This window comes from Ranitomeya variabilis, chromosome 7 (assembly GCF_051348905.1).
Source record: "Ranitomeya variabilis isolate aRanVar5 chromosome 7, aRanVar5.hap1, whole genome shotgun sequence".
Classification (NCBI taxonomy): Eukaryota; Metazoa; Chordata; class Amphibia; order Anura; family Dendrobatidae; genus Ranitomeya; species Ranitomeya variabilis.
In genome coordinates, this window is record NC_135238.1 from 159,904,054 (window position 1) to 159,922,354 (window position 18,301).

The following is an 18,301-nucleotide window of genomic DNA, read 5'->3' on the forward strand; positions in this document are numbered from 1 at the left end:
GTGCTTACTCAGTGGAATGAGTGCGCCCTGGCTGCAAACTTCAGAAATGGTCTTTCCGAGGCCATTAAGGATATTATGGTGGGGTTCCCTACGCCTACAGGTCTGAATGAGTCGATGGCTATGGCCATTCAGATTGATCGGCGTTTACGGGAGCGCAAACCCGTGCACCAGTTGGCGGTGTCTTTTGAACAGGCACCTGAGACTATGCAATGTGATAGAATTCAGTCCAGAAGTGAACGGCAAAATTATAGGCGGAAAAATGGATTGTGTTTTTATTGTGGTGATTCAGCTCATGTTATATCAGCATGCTCTAAACGCACAAAAAGGGTTGATAAATCTTTTGCCATTGGTACTCTGCAGCCTAAGTTCATTTTGTCTGTGACTCTGATTTTTTCACTGTCTTCCATTTCCGTCGATGCCTATGTGGATTCGGGCGCTGCCCTGAGTCTTATGGATTGGTCATTTGCTAAACGCTGCGGTTTTAGTCTGGAACCTCTGGAAGTTCCTATTCCTCTGAAGGGAATTGACTCTACACCATTGGCTATGAATAAACCGCAGTATTGGACACAAGTGACCATGCGCATGACTCCCGTTCATCAGGAGGTGATTCGCTTCCTTGTACTGTATAATTTACATGATGTACTAGTGCTTGGTCTGCCATGGTTACAAACTCATAATCCTGTCCTGGACTGGAAAACAATGTCTGTGTTAAGCTGGGGATGTCAGGGGGTTCATGATTATGCACCTCCGATTTCAATCGCTTCATCTACTCCTTCTGAGATCCCTGCGTTTTTGTCTGACTATAGGGATGTTTTTGAGGAGCCTAAGCTCAATTCGCTCCCTCCGCATAGAGATTGTGACTGTGCTATAGAATTGATTCCTGGCAGTAAGTTCCCTAAGGGTCGTTTATTTAATCTGTCACTGCCAGAGCATACTGCTATGCGGAATTATATTAAGGAATCCTTGGAAAAGGGACATATTCGTCCATCTTCGTCCCCTCTGGGAGCAGGTTTTTTTTTCGTGGCAAAAAAAGATGGTTCCCTGAGGCCTTGTATAGATTATCGCCTTCTGAATAAGATTACAGTCAAGTATCAGTATCCATTGCCATTATTGACTGATTTGTTTGCTCGCATTAAGGGGGCTAGGTGGTTCACTAAGATAGATCTTCGCGGTGCGTATAATCTGGTGCGGATAAAACAGGGTGATGAGTGGAAAACCGCATTTAATACGCCTGAGGGCCATTTTGAGTATTTGGTAATGCCTTTTGGACTCTCCAATGCTCCGTCAGTCTTTCAGTCCTTTATGCACAATATTTTCCGTGAATATCTGGATAAGTTTATGATTGTGTATTTGAATGATATTTTGGTGTTTTCTGATGACTGGGAGTCTCATGTTCTACAGGTCAGGAAGGTGTTTCAGGTTCTGCGGGCCAATTCTCTGTTTGTGAAGGGCTCAAAGTGTCTCTTCGGAGTCCAGAAGATTTCTTTTTTGGGGTACATTTTTTCTCCTTCTACTATTGAGATGGATCCCGTCAAGGTTCAGGCGATTTGTGACTGGACACAACCTACATCTGTTAAGAGCCTTCAGAAGTTCTTGGGGTTTGCTAATTTTTATCGTCGATTCATTGCTAATTTTTCCAGTATTGTTAAACCTTTGACTGATTTGACTAAAAAGGGTGCTGATGTTGCTGATTGGTCTCCTGCGGCCGTGGAGGCCTTTCAGGAACTTAAGCGCCGGTTTTCTTCTGCTCCTGTGTTGTGTCAACCAGATGTTTCACTTCCTTTTCAGGTTGAGGTTGATGCTTCCGAGATTGGAGCGGGGGCGGTTTTGTCACAGAGAAGTTCTAATGGCTCGGTGATGAAGCCATGTGCATTCTTCTCTAGAAAATTCTCGCCCGCCGAGCGCAATTATGATGTGGGTAATCGGGAGCTTTTGGCCATGAAGTGGGCATTTGAGGAGTGGCGTCATTGGCTTGAGGGTGCTAAACATCGTGTGGTGGTCTTGACTGATCACAAGAATCTCATTTACCTTGAGTCTGCCAGGCGTTTGAATCCTAGACAGGCTCGTTGGTCGTTGTTTTTTTCTCGTTTCAATTTCGTGGTTTCATACCTGCCAGGTTCAAAGAATGTGAAGGCAGATGCTCTTTCCAGGAGTTTTGTGCCTGACTCTCCTGGAGACTCTGGGCCTACTGGTATCCTTAGGGATGGGGTAATATTGTCCGCCGTATCCCCAGACTTGCGACGTGCATTGCAGGAGTTTCAGGTGGGTAAACCGGATCGTTGTCCACCAGAAAGACTGTTTGTTCCGGATGATTGGACCAGTAGAGTCATCTCCGAGGTCCATTCTTCTGTGTTGGCTGGTCATCCTGGAATATTTGGTACTAGAGACTTGGTGGCCAGGTCTTTTTGGTGGCCTTCCTTGTCTAGGGATGTGCGTACCTTTGTGCAGTCTTGTGAAGTGTGTGCTCGAGCTAAGCCTTGCTGTTCTCGGGCCAGTGGGTTGTTGTTATCCTTGCCCATCCCGAAGAGGCCTTGGACGCACATTTCCATGGATTTTATTTCTGATCTCCCGGTTTCACAGAAAATGTCCGTTATCTGGGTTGTGTGTGACCGCTTTTCTAAGATGGTTCATTTGGTGCCCTTGCCTAAGTTGCCTTCCTCCTCTGAGTTGGTCCCTTTATTTTTTCAGAACGTGGTTCGTTTGCATGGGATTCCGGAGAATATCGTTTCTGACAGGGGATCCCAGTTTGTGTCTAGATTTTGGCGGACGTTTTGTGCCAAGATGGGCATTGATTTGTCTTTCTCGTCTGCATTCCATCCTCAGACGAATGGCCAGACAGAGCGAACTAATCAGACCTTGGAAACTTATTTGAGGTGTTTTGTTTCTGCTGATCAAGATGACTGGGTTGTTTTTTTGCCACTGGCCGAATTTGCTCTTAATAATCGGGCTAGTTCTGCCACGTTGGTCTCTCCTTTTTTTTGTAATTCGGGGTTTCATCCTCGTTTTTCCTCTGGTCAGGTGGAGTCTTCGGATTGTCCTGGAGTGGACGTGGTGGTGGACAGGCTGCATCAGATTTGGAACCAGGTGGTGGACAATTTGAAGTTATCTCAGGAGAAGACTCAGCAGTTTGCTAATCGCCATCGCCGCGTGGGTCCCCGACTTCTTGTTGGGGATTTGGTGTGGTTGTCTTCTCGTTTTGTCCCTATGAAGGTCTCTTCTCCTAAGTTCAAGCCTCGGTTCATCGGTCCTTATAGGATCTCGGAGATTCTTAACCCTGTATCTTTTCGTTTGGATCTCCCAGCATCGTTTGCTATTCATAATGTGTTCCATCGGTCGTTGTTGCGGAGGTATGAGGTGCCCGTTGTTCCTTCGGTTGAGCCTCCTGCTCCGGTGCTGGTGGAGGGAGAATTGGAGTATGTTGTTGAGAAGATCTTGGATTCTCGTGTTTCCAGACGCAAACTCCAGTATTTGGTTAAGTGGAAGGGTTATGGTCAGAAGGATAATTCCTGGGTGGTCGCCTCCGATGTTCATGCGACTGATTTGGTCCGCGCCTTCCATAGAGCTCACCCTGATCACCCTGGGGGTTCTCGTGAGGGTTCGGTGACCCCTCCTCAAGGGGGGGGTACTGTTGTGGATTCTGTTTGTGGGCTCCCTCTGGTGGTTACTGCTGGTACTGGGTGACTTTGGTGGGTTGCGGCTTTTGGTTTCCACCTGTCCATCAGAGGCTGGGTGTTTCCTATTTTACCTGGCCTTTCTGTCATTCCCTTGCCGGCTATCAATGTATTCAGATGTGCTCTGTTTGGTTCCTGCCTACCTGCTCCCAGATCTTTCAGGATAAGCTAAGTGCTGATTTTCAGTTGTTGTTTTTTTTGTCCAGCTTGCTTATTATGTCTCTATGCTAGCTGGTAGCTCTAGTGGACTGAGGTTCTCCCCATGTGCCATGAGTTGGCACATGGGTTCTTGTAATCTCAGGATGGTTTTTGATTAGGGTTTTTTTGCTGACCGCTCAGACCCCTTTTGTATCGTTCTGCTTTCTAGTTTACAGCGGGCCTCAATTTGCTAAACCTATATATATCATCTCTATGTGTGTGCCTTCCTCTCATTTCACCGTCAATACATGTGGGGGGCAACTATACCTTTTGGGGTTCATTCCTCTGGAGGCAAGTGAGGTCTTTATTTTCTCTGCAGTACTAGTTAGCTCTTAGGCTGGTGCGTGGCGTCTAGAACCAACGTAGGCACGCTCCCTGGCTATCTCTAGTTGCGTTTGTCAGGTGTAGGGCAGCGGTCAGCCCAGGTTCCATCACCCTAGAGCTCGTCCGTTATTTATTTGTACCTTGCTTGTCCTGTGCTATCCCCTAGCCATTGGGATTCATGACACTAAAGGTGTGGAGGGTAAATCTGCTTCCCAGAGCTTCCAGCTTAACTGAATAAATCCATATTGACAAGCTGGACAAGAAAAAACATAGAAAGAACTGAACGATTAAGTCCACAATAAGTGGACAGCAAAAGAACAAGCAAGGACTTATCTTTGCTGAACTGGTCAGAATATCAGGGAAATCCAAGCAGAGATGTGAATCCAACCAGGAACCATTGACAACTGGCCCAGGCTGAAGGATAGAGCCAGGATAAATAGCCGAGCCAGAAAGATGATCAGTGGAAGCAGCTGCTGACTGCTAAATCCAAGGAGCAGCAGTTCCACTCAAAACCACCGGAGGGAGCCTGTTGTGGATTCTGTTTGTGGGCTCCCTCTGGTGGTTACTGCTGGTACTGGGTGACTTTGGTGGGTTGCGGCTTTTGGTTTCCACCTGTCCATCAGAAGCTGGGTGTTTCCTATTTTACCTGGCCTTTCTGTCATTCCCTTGCCGGCTATCAATGTATTCAGATGTGCTCTGTTTGGTTCCTGCCTACCTGCTCCCAGATCTTTCAGGATAAGCTAAGTGCTGATTTTCAGTTGTTGGTTTTTTTGTCCAGCTTGCTTATTATGTCTCTATGCTAGCTGGTAGCTCTAGTGGACTGAGGTTCTCCCCATGTGCCATGAGTTGGCACATGGGTTCTTGTAATCTCAGGATGGTTTTTTGATTAGGGTTTTTTGCTGACCGCTCAGACCCCTTTTGTATCGTTCTGCTTTCTAGTTTACAGCGGGCCTCAATTTGCTGAACCTATATATATCATCTCTATGTGTGTGCCTTCCTCTCATTTCACCGTCAATACATGTGGGGGGCAACTATACCTTTTGGGGTTCATTCCTCTGGAGGCAAGTGAGGTCTTTATTTTCTCTGCAGTACTAGTTAGCTCTTAGGCTGGTGCGTGGCATCTAGAACCAACGTAGGCACGCTCCCTGGCTATCTCTAGTTGCGTTTGTCAGGCGTAGGGCAGCGGTCAGCCCAGGTTCCATCACCCTAGAGCTCGTCCGATATTTTGTATTACTTTGCTTGTCCCTTGCTATCCCTAGCCATTGGGATTCTTGACAGTATAGCCGGCCCACAAAGTGTTAATTGTTTGGGCTGAAGCAGGAGAAAAAGAAGTGTTTAAGGGAAATTTATTTTATTTATTTTTTTTTTCCTTCAGAGTTTTGCTGCCTAGCCCTTAATTGCTGTCTAGCTGCTTCTTACCTCCTCTTAACCCTTGAATGGCTCTGATATTAGCTGTTTAACATGGATGTCCAGAGTTTGGCTTCCAGCCTGAGTAATCTCGCGGCAAAAGTTCAAAACATACAGGATTTTGTTGTTCACACTCCCATGTCTGAACCTAGAATTCCTATTCCAGAGTTCTTTTCTGGAGATAGATCTACCTTCCTGAATTTCAGGAACAATTGTAAATTGTTTCTTTCTTTAAAATCTCGCTCCTCTGGAGACCCTGCTCAACAGGTCAAGATTGTAATATCTTTCCTGCGAGGCGACCCTCAGAATTGGGCATTTGCATTGGCACCAGGGGATCCTGCATTGCTCAATGTGGATGCGTTTTTTCTGGCATGGGGATTGCTCTATGAGGAACCCAACCTGGAGATTCAGGCTGAAAAGGCTTTATTAGCCCTCTCTCAGGGGTATGATGAAGCGGAAATATATTGTCAAAAATTTCGGAAATGGTCGGTGCTTACTCAGTGGAATGAGTGCGCCCTGGCTGCAAACTTCAGAAATGGTCTTTCCGAGGCCATTAAGGATATTATGGTGGGGTTCCCTACGCCTACAGGTCTGAATGAGTCGATGGCTATGGCCATTCAGATTGATCGGCGTTTATGGGAGCGCAAACCCGTGCACCAGTTGGCGGTGTCTTTTGAACAGGCACCTGAGACTATGCAATGTGATAGAATTCAGTCCAGAAGTGAACGGCAAAATTATAGGCGGAAAAATGGATTGTGTTTTTATCGTGGTGATTCAGCTCATGTTATATCAGCATGCTCTAAACGCACAAAAAGGGTTGATAAATCTTTTGCCATTGGTACTCTGCAGCCTAAGTTCATTTTGTCTGTGACTCTGATTTTTTCACTGTCTTCCATTTCCGTCGATGCCTATGTGGATTCGGGCGCTGCCCTGAGTCTTATGGATTGGTCATTTGCTAAACGCTGCGGTTTTAGTCTGGAACCTCTGGAAGTTCCTATTCCTCTGAAGGGAATTGACTCTACACCATTGGCTATGAATAAACCGCAGTATTGGACACAAGTGACCATGCGCATGACTCCCGTTCATCAGGAGGTGATTCGCTTCCTTGTACTGTATAATTTACATGATGTACTAGTGCTTGGTCTGCCATGGTTACAAACTCATAATCCTGTCCTGGACTGGAAAACAATGTCTGTGTTAAGCTGGGGATGTCAGGGGGTTCATGATTATGCACCTCCGATTTCAATCGCTTCATCTACTCCTTCTGAGATCCCTGCGTTTTTGTCTGACTATAGGGATGTTTTTGAGGAGCCTAAGCTCAATTCGCTCCCTCCGCATAGAGATTGTGACTGTGCTATAGAATTGATTCCTGGCAGTAAGTTCCCTAAGGGTCGTTTATTTAATCTGTCACTGCCAGAGCATACTGCTATGCGGAATTATATTTAGGAATCCTTGGAAAAGGGACATATTCGTCCATCTTCGTCCCCTCTGGGAGCAGGTTTTTTATTCGTGGCAAAAAAAGATGGTTCCCTGAGGCCTTGTATAGATTATCGCCTTCTGAATAAGATTACAGTCAAGTATCAGTATCCATTGCCATTATTGACTGATTTGTTTGCTCGCATTAAGGGGGCTAGGTGGTTCACTAAGATAGATCTTCGCGGTGCGTATAATCTGGTGCGGATAAAACAGGGTGATGAGTGGAAAACCGCATTTAATACGCCTGAGGGCCATTTTGAGTATTTGGTAATGCCTTTTGGACTCTCCAATGCTCCGTCAGTCTTTCAGTCCTTTATGCACAATATTTTCCGTGAATATCTGGATAAGTTTATGATTGTGTATTTGAATGATATTTTGGTATTTTCTGATGACTGGGAGTCTCATGTTCTACAGGTCAGGAAGGTGTTTCAGGTTCTGCGGGCCAATTCTCTGTTTGTGAAGGGCTCAAAGTGTCTCTTCGGAGTCCAGAAGATTTCTTTTTTGGGGTACATTTTTTCTCCTTCTACTATTGAGATGGATCCCGTCAAGGTTCAGGCGATTTGTGACTGGACACAACCTACATCTGTTAAGAGCCTTCAGAAGTTCTTGGGGTTTGCTAATTTTTATCGTCGATTCATTGCTAATTTTTCCAGTATTGTTAAACCTTTGACTGATTTGACTAAAAAGGGTGCTGATGTTGCTGATTGGTCTCCTGCGGCCGTGGAGGCCTTTCAGGAACTTAAGCGCCGGTTTTCTTCTGCTCCTGTGTTGTGTCAACCAGATGTTTCACTTCCTTTTCAGGTTGAGGTTGATGCTTCCGAGATTGGAGCGGGGGCGGTTTTGTCACAGAGAAGTTCTAATGGCTCGGTGATGAAGCCATGTGCATTCTTCTCTAGAAAATTCTCGCCCGCCGAGCGCAATTATGATGTGGGTAATCGGGAGCTTTTGGCCATGAAGTGGGCATTTGAGGAGTGGCGTCATTGGCTTGAGGGTGCTAAACATCGTGTGGTGGTCTTGACTGATCACAAGAATCTCATTTACCTTGAGTCTGCCAGGCGTTTGAATCCTAGACAGGCTTGTTGGTCGTTGTTTTTTTCTCGTTTCAATTTCGTGGTTTCATACCTGCCAGGTTCAAAGAATGTGAAGGCAGATGCTCTTTCCAGGAGTTTTGTGCCTGACTCTCCTGGAGACTCTGGGCCTACTGGTATCCTTAGGGATGGGGTAATATTGTCCGCCGTATCCCCAGACTTGCGACGTGCATTGCAGGAGTTTCAGGTGGATAAACCGGATCGTTGTCCACCAGAAAGACTGTTTGTTCCGGATGATTGGACCAGTAGAGTCATCTCCGAGGTCCATTCTTCTGTGTTGGCTGGTCATCCTGGAATATTTGGTACTAGAGACTTGGTGGCCAGGTCTTTTTGGTGGCCTTCCTTGTCTAGGGATGTGCGTACCTTTGTGCAGTCTTGTGAAGTGTGTGCTCGAGCTAAGCCTTGCTGTTCTCGGGCCAGTGGGTTGTTGTTATCCTTGCCCATCCCGAAGAGGCCTTGGACGCACATTTCCATGGATTTTATTTCTGATCTCCCGGTTTCACAGAAAATGTCCGTTATCTGGGTTGTGTGTGACCGCTTTTCTAAGATGGTTCATTTGGTGCCCTTGCCTAAGTTGCCTTCCTCCTCTGAGTTGGTCCCTTTATTTTTTCAGAACGTGGTTCGTTTGCATGGGATTCCGGAGAATATCGTTTCTGACAGGGGATCCCAGTTTGTGTCTAGATTTTGGCGGACGTTTTGTGCCAAGATGGGCATTGATTTGTCTTTCTCGTCTGCATTCCATCCTCAGACGAATGGCCAGACAGAGCGAACTAATCAGACCTTGGAAACTTATTTGAGGTGTTTTGTTTCTGCTGATCAAGATGACTGGGTTGTTTTTTTGCCACTGGCCGAATTTGCTCTTAATAATCGGGCTAGTTCTGCCACGTTGGTCTCTCCTTTTTTTTGTAATTCGGGGTTTCATCCTCGTTTTTCCTCTGGTCAGGTGGAGTCTTCGGATTGTCCTGGAGTGGACGTGGTGGTGGACAGGCTGCATCAGATTTGGAACCAGGTGGTGGACAATTTGAAGTTATCTCAGGAGAAGACTCAGCAGTTTGCTAATCGCCATCGCCGCGTGGGTCCCCGACTTCTTGTTGGGGATTTGGTGTGGTTGTCTTCTCGTTTTGTCCCTATGAAGGTCTCTTCTCCTAAGTTCAAGCCTCGGTTCATCGGTCCTTATAGGATCTCGGAGATTCTTAACCCTGTATCTTTTCGTTTGGATCTCCCAGCATCGTTTGCTATTCATAATGTGTTCCATCGGTCGTTGTTGCGGAGGTATGAGGTGCCCGTTGTTCCTTCGGTTGAGCCTCCTGCTCCGGTGCTGGTGGAGGGAGAATTGGAGTATGTTGTTGAGAAGATCTTGGATTCTCGTGTTTCCAGACGCAAACTCCAGTATTTGGTTAAGTGGAAGGGTTATGGTCAGAAGGATAATTCCTGGGTGGTCGCCTCCGATGTTCATGCGACTGATTTGGTCCGCGCCTTCCATAGAGCTCACCCTGATCACCCTGGGGGTTCTCGTGAGGGTTCGGTGACCCCTCCTCAAGGGGGGGGTACTGTTGTGGATTCTGTTTGTGGGCTCCCTCTGGTGGTTACTGCTGGTACTGGGTGACTTTGGTGGGTTGCGGCTTTTGGTTTCCACCTGTCCATCAGAGGCTGGGTGTTTCCTATTTTACCTGGCCTTTCTGTCATTCCCTTGCCGGCTATCAATGTATTCAGATGTGCTCTGTTTGGTTCCTGCCTACCTGCTCCCAGATCTTTCAGGATAAGCTAAGTGCTGATTTTCAGTTGTTGGGTTTTTTGTCCAGCTTGCTTATTATGTCTCTATGCTAGCTGGTAGCTCTAGTGGACTGAGGTTCTCCCCATGTGCCATGAGTTGGCACATGGGTTCTTGTAATCTCAGGATGGTTTTTGATTAGGGTTTTTTTGCTGACTGCTCAGACCCCTTTTGTATCGTTCTGCTTTCTAGTTTACAGCGGGCCTCAATTTGCTAAACCTATATATATCATCTCTATGTGTGTGCCTTCCTCTCATTTCACCGTCAATACATGTGGGGGGCAACTATACCTTTTGGGGTTCATTCCTCTGGAGGCAAGTGAGGTCTTTATTTTCTCTGCAGTACTAGTTAGCTCTTAGGCTGGTGCGTGGCGTCTAGAACCAACGTAGGCACGCTCCCTGGCTATCTCTAGTTGCGTTTGTCAGGTGTAGGGCAGCGGTCAGCCCAGGTTCCATCACCCTAGAGCTCGTCCGTTATTTATTTGTACCTTGCTTGTCCTGTGCTATCCCCTAGCCATTGGGATTCATGACACTAAAGGTGTGGAGGGTAAATCTGCTTCCCAGAGCTTCCAGCTTAACTGAATAAATCCATATTGACAAGCTGGACAAGAAAAAACATAGAAAGAACTGAACGATTAAGTCCACAATAAGTGGACAGCAAAAGAACAAGCAAGGACTTATCTTTGCTGAACTGGTCAGAATATCAGGGAAATCCAAGCAGAGATGTGAATCCAACCAGGAACCATTGACAACTGGCCCAGGCTGAAGGATAGAGCCAGGATAAATAGCCGAGCCAGAAAGATGATCAGTGGAGGCAGCTGCTGACTGCTAAATCCAAGGAGCAGCAGTTCCACTCAAAACCACCGGAGGGAGCCTGTTGTGGATTCTGTTTGTGGGCTCCCTCTGGTGGTTACTGCTGGTACTGGGTGACTTTGGTGGGTTGCGGCTTTTGGTTTCCACCTGTCCATCAGAAGCTGGGTGTTTCCTATTTTACCTGGCCTTTCTGTCATTCCCTTGCCGGCTATCAATGTATTCAGATGTGCTCTGTTTGGTTCCTGCCTACCTGCTCCCAGATCTTTCAGGATAAGCTAAGTGCTGATTTTCAGTTGTTGGTTTTTTTGTCCAGCTTGCTTATTATGTCTCTATGCTAGCTGGTAGCTCTAGTGGACTGAGGTTCTCCCCATGTACCATGAGTTGGCACATGGGTTCTTGTAATCTCAGGATGGTTTTTTGATTAGGGTTTTTTGCTGACCGCTCAGACCCCTTTTGTATCGTTCTGCTTTCTAGTTTACAGCGGGCCTCAATTTGCTGAACCTATATATATCATCTCTATGTGTGTGCCTTCCTCTCATTTCACCGTCAATACATGTGGGGGGCAACTATACCTTTTGGGGTTCATTCCTCTGGAGGCAAGTGAGGTCTTTATTTTCTCTGCAGTACTAGTTAGCTCTTAGGCTGGTGCGTGGCATCTAGAACCAACGTAGGCACGCTCCCTGGCTATCTCTAGTTGCGTTTGTCAGGCGTAGGGCAGCGGTCAGCCCAGGTTCCATCACCCTAGAGCTCGTCCGATATTTTGTATTACTTTGCTTGTCCCTTGCTATCCCTAGCCATTGGGATTCTTGACAGTATAGCCGGCCCACAAAGTGTTAATTGTTTGGGCTGAAGCAGGAGAAAAAGAAGTGTTTAAGGGAAATTTATTTTATTTATTTTTTTTTTCCTTCAGAGTTTTGCTGCCTAGCCCTTAATTGCTGTCTAGCTGCTTCTTACCTCCTCTTAACCCTTGAATGGCTCTGATATTAGCTGTTTAACATGGATGTCCAGAGTTTGGCTTCCAGCCTGAGTAATCTCGCGGCAAAAGTTCAAAACATACAGGATTTTGTTGTTCACACTCCCATGTCTGAACCTAGAATTCCTATTCCAGAGTTCTTTTCTGGAGATAGATCTACCTTCCTGAATTTCAGGAACAATTGTAAATTGTTTCTTTCTTTAAAATCTCGCTCCTCTGGAGACCCTGCTCAACAGGTCAAGATTGTAATATCTTTCCTGCGAGGCGACCCTCAGAATTGGGCATTTGCATTGGCACCAGGGGATCCTGCATTGCTCAATGTGGATGCGTTTTTTCTGGCATGGGGATTGCTCTATGAGGAACCCAACCTGGAGATTCAGGCTGAAAAGGCTTTATTAGCCCTCTCTCAGGGGTATGATGAAGCGGAAATATATTGTCAAAAATTTCGGAAATGGTCGGTGCTTACTCAGTGGAATGAGTGCGCCCTGGCTGCAAACTTCAGAAATGGTCTTTCCGAGGCCATTAAGGATATTATGGTGGGGTTCCCTACGCCTACAGGTCTGAATGAGTCGATGGCTATGGCCATTCAGATTGATCGGCGTTTATGGGAGCGCAAACCCGTGCACCAGTTGGCGGTGTCTTTTGAACAGGCACCTGAGACTATGCAATGTGATAGAATTCAGTCCAGAAGTGAACGGCAAAATTATAGGCGGAAAAATGGATTGTGTTTTTATCGTGGTGATTCAGCTCATGTTATATCAGCATGCTCTAAACGCACAAAAAGGGTTGATAAATCTTTTGCCATTGGTACTCTGCAGCCTAAGTTCATTTTGTCTGTGACTCTGATTTTTTCACTGTCTTCCATTTCCGTCGATGCCTATGTGGATTCGGGCGCTGCCCTGAGTCTTATGGATTGGTCATTTGCTAAACGCTGCGGTTTTAGTCTGGAACCTCTGGAAGTTCCTATTCCTCTGAAGGGAATTGACTCTACACCATTGGCTATGAATAAACCGCAGTATTGGACACAAGTGACCATGCGCATGACTCCCGTTCATCAGGAGGTGATTCGCTTCCTTGTACTGTATAATTTACATGATGTACTAGTGCTTGGTCTGCCATGGTTACAAACTCATAATCCTGTCCTGGACTGGAAAACAATGTCTGTGTTAAGCTGGGGATGTCAGGGGGTTCATGATTATGCACCTCCGATTTCAATCGCTTCATCTACTCCTTCTGAGATCCCTGCGTTTTTGTCTGACTATAGGGATGTTTTTGAGGAGCCTAAGCTCAATTCGCTCCCTCCGCATAGAGATTGTGACTGTGCTATAGAATTGATTCCTGGCAGTAAGTTCCCTAAGGGTCGTTTATTTAATCTGTCACTGCCAGAGCATACTGCTATGCGGAATTATATTAAGGAATCCTTGGAAAAGGGACATATTCGTCCATCTTCGTCCCCTCTGGGAGCAGGTTTTTTATTCGTGGCAAAAAAAGATGGTTCCCTGAGGCCTTGTATAGATTATTGCCTTCTGAATAAGATTACAGTCAAGTATCAGTATCCATTGCCATTATTGACTGATTTGTTTGCTCGCATTAAGGGGGCTAGGTGGTTCACTAAGATAGATCTTCGCGGTGCGTATAATCTGGTGCGGATAAAACAGGGTGATGAGTGGAAAACCGCATTTAATACGCCTGAGGGCCATTTTGAGTATTTGGTAATGCCTTTTGGACTCTCCAATGCTCCGTCAGTCTTTCAGTCCTTTATGCACAATATTTTCCGTGAATATCTGGATAAGTTTATGATTGTGTATTTGAATGATATTTTGGTATTTTCTGATGACTGGGAGTCTCATGTTCTACAGGTCAGGAAGGTGTTTCAGGTTCTGCGGGCCAATTCTCTGTTTGTGAAGGGCTCAAAGTGTCTCTTCGGAGTCCAGAAGATTTCTTTTTTGGGGTACATTTTTTCTCCTTCTACTATTGAGATGGATCCCGTCAAGGTTCAGGCGATTTGTGACTGGACACAACCTACATCTGTTAAGAGCCTTCAGAAGTTCTTGGGGTTTGCTAATTTTTATTGTCGATTCATTGCTAATTTTTCCAGTATTGTTAAACCTTTGACTGATTTGACTAAAAAGGGTGCTGATGTTGCTGATTGGTCTCCTGCGGCCGTGGAGGCCTTTCAGGAACTTAAGCGCCGGTTTTCTTCTGCTCCTGTGTTGTGTCAACCAGATGTTTCACTTCCTTTTCAGGTTGAGGTTGATGCTTCCGAGATTGGAGCGGGGGCGGTTTTGTCACAGAGAAGTTCTAATGGCTCGGTGATGAAGCCATGTGCATTCTTCTCTAGAAAATTCTCGCCCGCCGAGCGCAATTATGATGTGGGTAATCGGGAGCTTTTGGCCATGAAGTGGGCATTTGAGGAGTGGCGTCATTGGCTTGAGGGTGCTAAACATCGTGTGGTGGTCTTGACTGATCACAAGAATCTCATTTACCTTGAGTCTGCCAGGCGTTTGAATCCTAGACAGGCTTGTTGGTCGTTGTTTTTTTCTCGTTTCAATTTCGTGGTTTCATACCTGCCAGGTTCAAAGAATGTGAAGGCAGATGCTCTTTCCAGGAGTTTTGTGCCTGACTCTCCTGGAGACTCTGGGCCTACTGGTATCCTTAGGGATGGGGTAATATTGTCCGCCGTATCCCCAGACTTGCGACGTGCATTGCAGGAGTTTCAGGTGGATAAACCGGATCGTTGTCCACCAGAAAGACTGTTTGTTCCGGATGATTGGACCAGTAGAGTCATCTCCGAGGTCCATTCTTCTGTGTTGGCTGGTCATCCTGGAATATTTGGTACTAGAGACTTGGTGGCCAGGTCTTTTTGGTGGCCTTCCTTGTCTAGGGATGTGCGTACCTTTGTGCAGTCTTGTGAAGTGTGTGCTCGAGCTAAGCCTTGCTGTTCTCGGGCCAGTGGGTTGTTGTTATCCTTGCCCATCCCGAAGAGGCCTTGGACGCACATTTCCATGGATTTTATTTCTGATCTCCCGGTTTCACAGAAAATGTCCGTTATCTGGGTTGTGTGTGACCGCTTTTCTAAGATGGTTCATTTGGTGCCCTTGCCTAAGTTGCCTTCCTCCTCTGAGTTGGTCCCTTTATTTTTTCAGAACGTGGTTCGTTTGCATGGGATTCCGGAGAATATCGTTTCTGACAGGGGATCCCAGTTTGTGTCTAGATTTTGGCGGACGTTTTGTGCCAAGATGGGCATTGATTTGTCTTTCTCGTCTGCATTCCATCCTCAGATGAATGGCCAGACAGAGCGAACTAATCAGACCTTGGAAACTTATTTGAGGTGTTTTGTTTCTGCTGATCAAGATGACTGGGTTGCTTTTTTGCCACTGGCCGAATTTGCTCTTAATAATCGGGCTAGTTCTGCCACGTTGGTCTCTCCTTTTTTTTGTAATTCGGGGTTTCATCCTCGTTTTACCTCTGGTCAGGTGGAGTCTTCGGATTGTCCTGGAGTGGACGTGGTGGTGGACAGGCTGCATCAGATTTGGAACCAGGTGGTGGACAATTTGAAGTTATCTCAGGAGAAGACTCAGCAGTTTGCTAATCGCCGTCGCCGCGTGGGTCCCCGACTTCTTGTTGGGGATTTGGTGTGGTTGTCTTCTCGTTTTGTCCCTATGAAGGTCTCTTCTCCTAAGTTCAAGCCTCGGTTCATCGGTCCTTATAGGATCTCGGAGATTCTTAACCCTGTATCTTTTCGTTTGGATCTCCCAGCATCGTTTGCTATTCATAATGTGTTCCATCGGTCGTTGTTGCGGAGGTATGAGGTGCCCGTTGTTCCTTCGGTTGAGCCTCCTGCTCCGGTGCTGGTGGAGGGAGAATTGGAGTATGTTGTTGAGAAGATCTTGGATTCTCGTGTTTCCAGACGCAAACTCCAGTATTTGGTTAAGTGGAAGGGTTATGGTCAGGAGGATAATTCCTGGGTGGTCGCCTCCGATGTTCATGCGACTGATTTGGTCCGCGCCTTCCATAGAGCTCACCCTGATCACCCTGGGGGTTCTCGTGAGGGTTCGGTGACCCCTCCTCAAGGGGGGGGTACTGTTGTGGATTCTGTTTGTGGGCTCCCTCTGGTGGTTACTGCTGGTACTGGGTGACTTTGGTGGGTTGCGGCTTTTGGTTTCCACCTGTCCATCAGAGGCTGGGTGTTTCCTATTTTACCTGGCCTTTCTGTCATTCCCTTGCTGGCTATCAATGTATTCAGATGTGCTCTGTTTGGTTCCTGCCTACCTGCTCCCAGATCTTTCAGGATAAGCTAAGTGCTGATTTTCAGTTGTTGGTTTTTTTGTCCAGCTTGCTTATTATGTCTCTATGCTAGCTGGTAGCTCTAGTGGACTGAGGTTCTCCCCATGTGCCATGAGTTGGCACATGGGTTCTTGTAATCTCAGGATGGTTTTTTGATTAGGGTTTTTTGCTGACCGCTCAGACCCCTTTTGTATCGTTCTGCTTTCTAGTTTACAGCGGGCCTCAATTTGCTGAACCTATATATATCATCTCTATGTGTGTGCCTTCCTCTCATTTCACCGTCAATACATGTGGGGGGCAACTATACCTTTTGGGGTTCATTCCTCTGGAGGCAAGTGAGGTCTTTATTTTCTCTGCAGTACTAGTTAGCTCTTAGGCTGGTGCGTGGCGTCTAGAACCAATGTAGGCACGCTCCCTGGCTATCTCTAGTTGCGTTTGTCAGGCGTAGGGCAGCGGTCAGCCCAGGTTCCATCACCCTAGAGCTTGTCCGATATTTTGTATTACTTTGCTTGTCCCTTGCTATCCCTAGCCATTGGGATTCATGACAGGAGCCCAAGAGCAGAACTCACAAAAGTGCCACTTACAACCACCGGAGGGAGCCCAAGAGCGGAATTCACAACAGAAGTGGTGCCGAGAATGTGGCACCTGCAACCTGTGCAGGAAAGACTGTAACAGCCAGCAAGCGCCATTACAGCCGATCATCACCAAACAACCACTTGAACTGGTAGCCTTGGACCACGTGAAGCTGATCCCAAGCCAGTCAGGCTATGTCTACACCCTTGCCATAATGGACCATAGTGGAACAGTGCAGTATGGAGGCTTCCAACCCCACCTGGCTAGGGGGATTCTGAACTTCTTCCAGGCTGCCCAGATCTCCAATACCACCTGTGCTCCAGACTGCACCTACAATTAAAGGTAAAGAAACTACAGTCCCTGTGTCCTACAATCATTCCTACATCTCAACATACAAAACCCCTTATAGACTGTTCCAGTAACCCTGGGGCCCCACTCCACCTGTGGGGAGCAGAAACATCCCAGCTGCATCACCATCAGCCCCAGGGGTCCCTTTAAGCAGCATCGACCATCTACAGTCATGGCCAAAAGTATTGACACCCCTGCAATTCTGTCAGATAATGCTCTGTTTCTTCCTGAAAATGATTGCAAACGCAAATTATTTGTTATTATCTTCATTTAATTTGTCTTAAATGAAAAAAACACAAAAAGAATTGTCCTAAAGCCAAATTGGATATAATTCCACACCAAACATAAAAAACGGGGTTGACAAAAGTATTGGCACTGTTCGAAAAATCATGTGATGCTTCTCTAATTTGTGTAAGGCTGGTTTCACACGTCCAGATAAGTCTCCGGTACCGGAGTTATCCATGTCCGTGTGCTGCCCGTGTGCCGCCTGAGGACCACACGGACCGTGCAGGAGAGACAGCGCTACAGTAAGCGCTGTCCCCTGCGTGTGGTGCTGAAGGCCGCATTCATCTCTTCTCCCCTGCAGGAGAGAAGAGATGAAAGATCAAGTTTTTCTTCTTTTTTGTTAAAAATAAAGTTTGCTGGAGATCTCCCGCCTCCCATCTCCAGTGCGCTGCCCGGCCGCTTGCAGAGAAATACTCACCCAGCTCCCGCGATGTCTCCACTCTCCTCTATGCGCATATTCACCACTGTAATGAGCGGTCCCACGTGACCGCTCACACAGGACAGTCTGCCGGCGCTGAGAGGAGACATCGCGGGAGCTGGGTGAGTATTTCTCTGCAAGCGGCCGGGCGGCGCACTGGAGATGGGAGGCGGGAGATCACCAGCAAACTTTATTTTTAACAAAAAAGAAGAAAAACTTGATCTTTCATCTCTTCTCTCCTGCAGGGGAGAAGAGATGAATGCAGCCTTCAGCACCACACGCAGGGGACAGCGCTTACTGTAGCGCTGTCTCTCCTGTGGGCGGTACGTGCACACAGAGGAGAGTGCACACTGTTCTCCGTGTGCAGGACGTATTGCTGTACGTGCTGCCGGAGATAAGTGGACATGTCTCCCTCTTTTCAACATGGACATACGGTCCATGAAAACACGGAGACATGTGCATAGACCCATTCATTTGAATGGGTCTACATGTGTCAGTGTCTCCGGTATGTGAGAAAACTATCAGTACACGTACCGGAGACACTGACGTGTGAAAGAGGCCTAATTAACAGCACCTGTAACTTACCTGTGGCACCTAACAGGTGTTGGCAATAACTAAATCACACATGCAGCCAGTTGACATGGATTAAAGTTGACTCAACCTCTGTCCT